This window comes from Callorhinchus milii, unplaced genomic scaffold (genome assembly GCF_018977255.1).
Source record: "Callorhinchus milii isolate IMCB2004 unplaced genomic scaffold, IMCB_Cmil_1.0 Scaffold27, whole genome shotgun sequence".
Taxonomy (NCBI): domain Eukaryota; kingdom Metazoa; phylum Chordata; class Chondrichthyes; order Chimaeriformes; family Callorhinchidae; genus Callorhinchus; species Callorhinchus milii.
In genome coordinates, this window is record NW_024704768.1 from 273,843 (window position 1) to 282,458 (window position 8,616).

Sequence of the window (8,616 nt, forward strand, 5' to 3'; positions counted from 1 at the left end):
GTCACGGTGACGGGTTTTCGTGTGTGTCAGACCCCCGGCCGGTCACGGTGACGGGTTTCCGTGTGTGTCAGACCCCCGGCCGGTCACGGTGACGGGTTTTCGTGTGTGTCAGACCCCCGGCTGGTCACTGACGGGTTTCCGTGTGCCAGATGCTGACCAAAATTTTTTTTAAAAATGTAGCAACCTATTGTGATTATCATTTTAAATATTTTCCATTGAATAAAAACCCAGGGTTTGGGGCCGGGTATCAAATGTTATTGACGGGTTCAAAACAGACTGTGCGGCCCAGCCTTGTGGCTCTGAGGTGGAATAAAAGTGCTGGCACTCGATTAGCTATGGGGTGTGGGGGGCGCAGTGACTTTACAGCAAAGTATAATCCCGGTATGAAGTGCTTCCTTATTGTTTAACTCTTGCCGTGTAATGCAGTTCATTACTTCATGGATTTTTTTAATAAAAGCCAGGTGTGTGTGTGTGTGTGTGTGCGCGCGCACGAGTGTGTGTGTGTGCATGTTTGTGTGCACGGGGGCTAAATACACAAATTATCTTGTGATTTGGACAAGTGTTTGTGGTCAGTGTTAGAACAGAGACGTTCCTGTGGCTGAAGCTGTGACGTGTTTGAGGAGCTGTTGGCACTTGGTATACATGAGGAACGAAAACACGACTTTTTATAAATTATCTGTGAAATAAACTTAAGTAAAATAGTAAAATATGTTTTCTGTTTGTTTGGTGGGAGGTGGCGGGAGCTTAATGTGTGTCTCTCCAAGGGAGAAAGTGTATTCTATCCCAACAATCTATCTGGGACTTCCATGTATAGGTGGGATGGATGGAATTCTCATCTTAGTTCGGAGACTGTTAAGCAACGGTGATGGGTTTCCTCGTGTGTCAGACACCTGGTTGGCCAAAAACAAAATTAATGTGATGATGGGCTGGATGGCTGCCTCCTGCGCTGTGGATATCTTTGCTACCATCCAGGAACATTTTGTGAGTGGGGGAGCGTGTGTATGGAGGCGGAGGAGAGTATGTATTGGGGGGGGGAAGGGTGTGTGTATTGTTTGTGGGGGAGGGTGTGTGTCGGGGGAAGGGGGGAGTTATTGCAATGGGATTGCATTTTTTTTGCCTTAAATCTGGGTGCGTTTGGTAAATGTGGTGCCTTGTGGTGAAGGTAGTGCCCCCTATTGGGTGTTGGGCCACACACACCCACACAAGGAATTAAAACCCGAGTCGAATCTGATTTGCTTCCCATCCAATCCTGCTTCGCCCTGACCCCGAGACTCCCATCGGTAACTGAGGCTTCAGACTCCGTGTATTGCCCTCGGCTCTGCAACTGTCTCCCTCGAGCATGTGAGGGTTTTGCTCTCTCTCACACACTTCACTTCAACTGTGCCTTCTGTCAACTTCAATTTTTGAAATGATGAATTTGCTGCTCAGTGTTAGTGAGAGAGATTATGATCTGGGATGCACTGGCTGGAAGGCTGGTGGAAGCAGATGTGATGATAGCTTTCAAAAGGGAATTGGATAGGGACTTAAAAAGGAAAGATTTGCAGATCTAAGGGGGAAAGAGCGAAGGAGTGGGACCAGTTATTGGCATTTTCAAAGAGTCAGCACAAGCATGATGGGCCAAATGGCCTCCTTCTGTGCTGTAAGATTATAATAATAATAATAATAATCCTTGCATTTGATATAGCGCTTTTCACGTCTGGAGGACGTCCCAAAGCGCTTCACAGAACACACTGTAAAGTGAATTGACTGTATATTTGTGGGCGAACGCGGCAGCCAATTGCGCACAGCAATGTCCCACAAACAGTCGTAGATTGAAAATGACCAATGTATTATTGTTTTTTTTGGTTTTGGTTATATGAGAAGAGAAAGAGAGAGAGACCGAGGAAGCCTTGGGAATCAGCGGAGATGTTTCTGTGCCATCGAAGAAAATAATTTGTGGCTCAGAAAGACTGTTTTGATCCAGATGGTGTGGGAGGGAGCTCGTCCCACCCAGCCTCCTGCCGGACAACAAAACATTTGCCCACAAAACACACAGTCACTACACTTTACAGTGTATCCATGTCAAACGCTTTGAGACATCTCAATGTTGTGTGATAAGGTGCTATATCAAATGCAAGGATTATTATTATGATCAGTCAAAGTAAATCTTATGTGTAAAATAGTTGCTGCGTTCCTACAAAAAGCTGCTCCGGTTGGTGACGGGTCCCCAGACAGCAATATAAGCCCTGAGTCAAAAAATAGGCATTTTTACCATCCGTGTTGATATTGGGGCTAATCCCAGATCAATATTTTAATTACGGTGCATCAATACCTGACCAAACCTTAACCAACTGCGGAAGAATTAACAAACAAATGACCATTAACAAAAGCCACAGACAGTTGGGGATGACAACTACAACAAATAACATTTACACGGCCCTTTTCATGTTGGGAGGATGTCCCAAGGCGCCCGACAATTGGATTTGAACCCAAGCAGGAGGTTGGGATCAGGAGGTGTGGAGGGCAGTGACCGAAGGCGCGGCTGAAGAGGAGGGTCTTGAGAAGGGCCTTGAAGGCAGTGAGGGAGGGAGAGAGGTGAAGGGAATGTGGGATGGAGTTCCAAAGGGCGGAGGGGGGTACAGAGGCCACGTGAATTTTCATTTTTAGGCAAAATTACTTTGATTTTTTTTAAGGTAATTGTGAAATGATCAGAACATCTTTCACCAGAGAAAACAATGTTTGTGCTCAATATTATCAATATTAATAGATTTTTTTAAAAAATCAATTCCAATTATTGTCATATTTTCAGACAGCAACAGAGAGAGAGTGCGGGAGATAATAAATAAATAATAATAATCCTTGCATTTGATATTTGATATAGTGCCTTATATTGCGCTCTGAGACGCCCTCCGGCGCGGAGGGCACTGTATAAATCCAAGTTGTTGAAATGTCTCAAAGCGCTTCACAGAATATACTGTAAAGTCAGTGTTGTGACTATTTTGGAGGCGAAACGGCAGCAGATGGCGCACAGCAGTGTCCCACGAACGCTGATTGAGTGACCAAATTATTATTTTTGATTATTAAACACCAGAAGAGTAATCCGACAATCAACTCACAACCGGGAGGGGGAGGGCGAGGGGTCAGTCTCTCCCTCCGCGGAGTAACCGACTGACAAATTGCTGTGTTTTTGATTTAAAATATATTTTTATTTGATGGTAAAAAGTTGAGCTCCGTCACGGACAGGATTCGAACCTGTGCGGGGAGACCCCATTGGATTTCGAGTCCAACGCCTTAACCACTCGGCCACCGTGACTCGCGCTCACACCAACGGCGGCGGAGGCTTTGTCAGCAGCACCAGCGCGAGTGTGAGCGGGAGTGAGTGTGAGTGAGTGTGAGCGGGAGTGAGTGTGAGTGAGTGTGAGCGGGAGTGAGTGTGAGTGACTGTGAGTGAGTGAGTGCGCGGAGTGATCTGAAGCTGCGGCGCGCGCTGTTGGCGGAATGTATCAGTGGCGCTTCCGCGCCGTTACTTTGTTGCCATTACTGTAACATTCCCTGTGACGTCCTGGACTTGTCCACTCCGGAGGGGGGAGAGCCCGAGCCCCGCCCCCCCCCCCCCCCGGCAGATTGGTCCCGTCCCCATCACATGGCGGGAAACTGTGAGTTTGGCGGCGCGGGACCGGAGGTGAGTGTCACACACACAGCGTCACCCCCTCCCCCACCCCCCCCACCACACCCCATCACACACACCCTCACACACCCCCACCCCCCCCACCACACCCCCTCACACACACCCTCACACACCCCCACCCCCCCCACCACACCCCCTCACACACACCCTCACACACCCCCACCCCCCCACCACCCCCTCACACACACCCTCACACACCCCCACCCCCCACCACACCCCCTCACACACACCCTCACACACCCCCCACCCCCACAGCCACACCCCCTCACACACCCCCTCACACACACCCCACCCCCCCCACCACACACCCTCACACACACCCTCACACACCCCCACCCCCCACCACACCCCCTCACACACACCCTCACACACCCCCACCCCCCCACCACACACCCTCACACACCCCCACCCCCACCACACCCCCCACCACACCCCCTCACACACACCCTCACACCCCCCCACCACACACCCTCACACACACCCTCACACACCCCCCACCACACACCCTCACACACACCCTCACACACCCCCACCACACACCCTCACACACCCCCACCACACACCCTCACACACACCCTCACACACCCCCCACCACACACCCTCAACAACAACAACAGGATTCCATTTATAGAGCGCCTTTCACGTCGGGAGGACGTCCCGAGGCGCTGCACAGTTGGGTCAGGACCCGAGCATTGGGGGGGAATGGTCAGGGTGACGGGAGGGGAGGGAGGGGTGAGGGGAGGGAGGGGGTGAGGGGAGGGGAGGGGGTGAGGAGGGGGTAGAGAGTCGAGAGCGGAGCTGAAGGTCAAACAGAAAGGTCTTGAGACGGCTCTGAAGGAGGAAAGGGAGGAGGCGGCGAAGGCACTGGGGATGGAGTTCCAGAGCCTCGGGGCTGAGAGGCTGAAGGCCACCGATGATGGGATGGGGCCGAGACCGTGGGGCCGACTGGAATGGTCAGGTCTGTACGGAGTTAACAGGTCACAGAGGTCGGGAAGGGGCAAGGCCATGGGGGGCTTTGCGAGGACGAGGATTTTGAACTCTATCCTCTGAGGGATGGGGAGCGAGGCAATGGAGCTGGGTGGGGTGAGGGTGGGGGTGGGGTGGGGGTGAGGTTGGGGGTGAGGGTGGGGTGAGGGTGGGGGTGGGGTGAGGTTGGGGGTGAGGGTGGGGGTGAGGTTGGGGTGAGGGTGAGGGTGGGGGTGAGGGTGAGGGTGGAGGTGAGGTTGGGGGTGAGGGTGGGGGTGAGGGGGGTGAGGGTGGGGTGAGGGTGGGGGTGAGGGTGAGGGGGGTGAGGGTGGGGTTGGGGTGGGGGGTGAGGGTGGGGTTGGGGGTGAGGGTGAGGGTGGGGGTGGGGGTGGGGGTGAGGTTGGGGGTGAGGGTGGGGGTGGGTGGGTGGGGGTGAGGTTGGGGGTGAGGGGGTGGGGGTGGGGTGGGTGTGGGGGTGAGGGTGGGGTTGGGGGTGGGGTTGGGGTGAGGGTGGGGGTGAGGGTGGGGGTGAGGTGGGGTTGCGCACCGGACTTTAACCAGCTCTGGTGTGCAGTGCAATGAAATTTAGAGACCAAGAGAAACTGCACTGGAATATTTTATGACTTTCTGTGTTCGTTACTAATTTGACTTGAAAAGTGACATAAACATAATTTGTGTAGATTGACACGTGGAGCTGTTGCATATGTTAATAACAGTTACAAAGTTCCCAGTGTGATCTGTCTGATCAGATGCTGACAAATAACAGCGGAAACTTGCATTTAAATAGCACCTCTCACACAGGGTAGCGACCGAGAGAGTTGGGATACTAAACTCACCACAAGTGGAGTCCTGTAGCTCAGTGGTTAGAGCACTCGCTTTGCAAGCGAGAGACCTGAGTTCAATTCCAGGCAGAGGGCGAAACCTGGGCAAGTTTCCTTACTCCACACAGAGCCTAATAATAACCCTCCAAAACCAAAACAATAATAAATTGGTCATTTTCAATCCACGACTGTTTGTGGACATTGCTGTGCGCAATTGGCTGCCGCGTTCGCCCACAAATATACAGTCAACTCACTTTACAGTGTGTTCTGTGAAGTGCTTTGGGACGTCCTCTCGACGTGAAAAGCGCTATATCAAATGCAACGATTATTATTATTATTATTATTATTATTATTATTATTAAAGCCTTGACTCTGAAGCTATTTGAATGGGTTAAAATCTGCCTGAAGTGGTCTGGATTGATCTCCTCCCGGGGCACAGCTGAGCCTCAGCCAAACCGGGGAAGTGGGTTAAGGATCATTGTTCAGCTCCTCTGGAAGTGTAAGTTTAATGATACAAATGACAGTTTGTCACCATCTTGTGGTATAAATCAAAACTACCGGAAGCCAAATAACAACAATAATAATAATAATAATAATAATAATAATCCTGACATTTGTTACAGCGCCGGGTTCCTACTGACTGCTGGTAAACAGAGGTGAGTGGAGTGAGGGAACGCGCCCAACGTTTCACAGTGCTCGTGAGGCGAGTGTCCAACCCCTGAGCTACAGGATTCTACTTTATCATTTACAACAACAACAACAAAATTCCATATGTAAAGCGTCTTCCACGTCACGAGGACGTCCCAAAGCACTGGACAACCAGTGTTTCTGACCCGAGGGCGGGGGGGGGGGGGGGGGGGGGGGGGGGGGGGGGGGGGGGGGGGGAGACCGGAGCACAGCCGAACAGGATGAAGCAATGTTATTTAAATTAATAGAAAGTGTGTGTGTGAATGTGTGTGTGCGGGGGGGGGGGGGGCTACAAGAAGCGGGGCTCGTGCTACAAGGCTGGGGGGCGGGGCCGGGCTGCAGGGCTGTGGGGCGGGGCTGGGGGCAGTGGGGCGGGGCTGAGGCGGGGCTGCAGGGATGGGGGGCGGGGCTGGGGGCGGTGGGGCGGGGCTGAGGGCGGGGCTGCAGGGATGGGGGCGGGGCTGCAAGGGGCGGGGCTGGAGCTACAAGGCTGGGGGGCGGAGCTGAGGGCGGACCTGCAGGGCTGGGGCGGGGCTGGGGGCGGTGGGGCGGGGCTGGGGGCGGTGGGGCGGGGCTGGGGGCGGGTGGGCGGGGATGAGGGCGGGGCTGCAAGACTGGGGGCGGGGCAGGGGGCTGTGGGCGGGCTGTGGGCGGGGCGGGGCTGTGGGCAGTGGGCTGGGCCGGGGCTGTGGGGCTGGGGGCGGGACTGTGGTGCTGTATGTGGGGCTGTGTTGCTCTGGGCGGGGCTGTGGGCTGTGGGCGGGGCTGTTGGCGGTGCTGTGGGAGGGGCTGCTGGGCTGGGGGCGGGGCTGGGCGCAGGGCTGGGGGCTGGGGCGGGATTGGGGCTGTGGGCTGGACTGTGGGCTGGGGGCGGGGCTGTGGCCGAGGATGGGGGTGGGGCTGTGGGCGTGGGCTGGGGGCCCGGGGCTGTGGGCGGGGCTGGAGGCGGGGGGCATGGGGGCGGGGCGTGGGGCGGGGCTGTGGTGCTGGGGGCTGTGGACGGGGCTGTGGGCGGGACTAGGGGCGGGGCTGTGGGATGGGAGACGAGGGTGAGGGCGGGGCTATGGGCGGGGCTGTGGTGCTGGGGCGGGGCTGTATGTGGGGCTGTGGTGCTGGGGGCGGGGCTGTGGGCTTGAGGCGGAGCTGTGGGCGGGGCTGTGGGCTGGGAGCGGGGCTGTGGGCGGGGCTGTGCTGTGGGCGGGGCTGTGGGCGGGGCTGTGGGCGGGACTGTGGGCTGGGAGCGGGGCTGTGGGCGGGGCTGTGGGCTGGGTTATGGGCTGGGGGCGGGGCTGGGGGCGGGTTGTGCTGGGGCGGGCTGTGCTGGGGGCGGGGCTGTGCTGGGGGCGGGGCTGTGGGCGGGGTTGTGCTGGGGGCGGGGCTGGGGGCTGTGGGCGGGGTTGTGCTGGGGGCGGGGCTGGGGACTGGGGGCGGAGCTGTGGGCGGGGCTGTGGGCTGGGGTCGGGGCTGTGGACTGGGGCGGGGCTGGGGGCGGGGCTGTGGGCGGGGCTGTGGGCGGGGCGGGGCTGGGGGCGGGTTGTGCTGGGGCCGGGCTGTGCTGGAGGCGGGGCTGAGGGCGGGGCGGGGCTGTGGGCGGGGCTGGGGCTGTGGGCGGGGCTGGGCGGGGGGCTGTGCTGGGGCGGGGGCGGGGCTGGGGGGCGGGGCGGGGCTGGGGGCGGGGCCGGGGGCTGTGGGCGGGGTTGTGCTGGGGGCGGGGCTAGGGGCGGGGCTAGGGGCGGGGGCTGGGCTGGGGGCGGGCTGTGGGCGGGGCTGTGTGCGGGGCGGGCTGGGGCGGGGCTGGGGGCGGGGCTGGGGGCGGGGCGTGGGGCGGGGCTGGGGGCTGGGGGGGCTGGGGGCTGGGGGCGGGGCTGGGAGCGGGGCGCGGGGCTAGAGGCTGGGGGCGGGCTGGGGCTGGGCGGGGCTGGGGCGGGGCTAGGGCGGGCTGGGCTGTGGGCGGGGCTGTGGGCGGTGCACAGGAGCATCCTAAACTATGTTATAAGCGATATCCCCAACTGCATCCAAAATCACTGCATTATTCACCCTCTACAGTGCCTGACATTGTTTAGGCCTCAGCGAGAGACTGGGTTCAGTTCTGGGCCCCACACTTTAGGAAGGATGTCAAGGCATTGGAGAGGGTGCAAAGGAGATTGACCAGAATGGCACCAGGAATGAGGGACTTCAGTGATCAGGAGAGGCGAGAGAGGCGAGGATTATTCTCCTTGGGGCAGAGAAGGTTAAGAGGAGACTTAATAGAAGTTTTCAAAAAGATGAGGGGATTCGATCGAGTGAACAGGGAGACACTATTCCCACTGGCGGTGGGTCGGTAACCCGAGGGCACCGATTGAAAATAGTTGTTAAAAGAAACAGAGGGGAGGGGAGGAGAAATGTCTTCACACAGCGAGTTGTTGAGATCTGGAATGCGTTGCCTGAAAGGCCGGTGGGAACCGATTCTATAACAACTTCTAAGAGAGAAGTAGA

General features: G+C 57.1%; 1 non-coding gene across 1 annotated transcript; it reads right to left on the reverse strand.

The window, feature by feature from the left end:
• Positions 1 to 3,210: 3,210 nt before the first annotated feature.
• On the reverse strand, positions 3,211 to 3,292 carry trnas-cga. The gene has a single exon. It is a non-coding gene; the product is annotated as a tRNA-Ser (tRNA).
• Between the last annotated feature and the right edge of the window lie 5,324 nt (positions 3,293 to 8,616).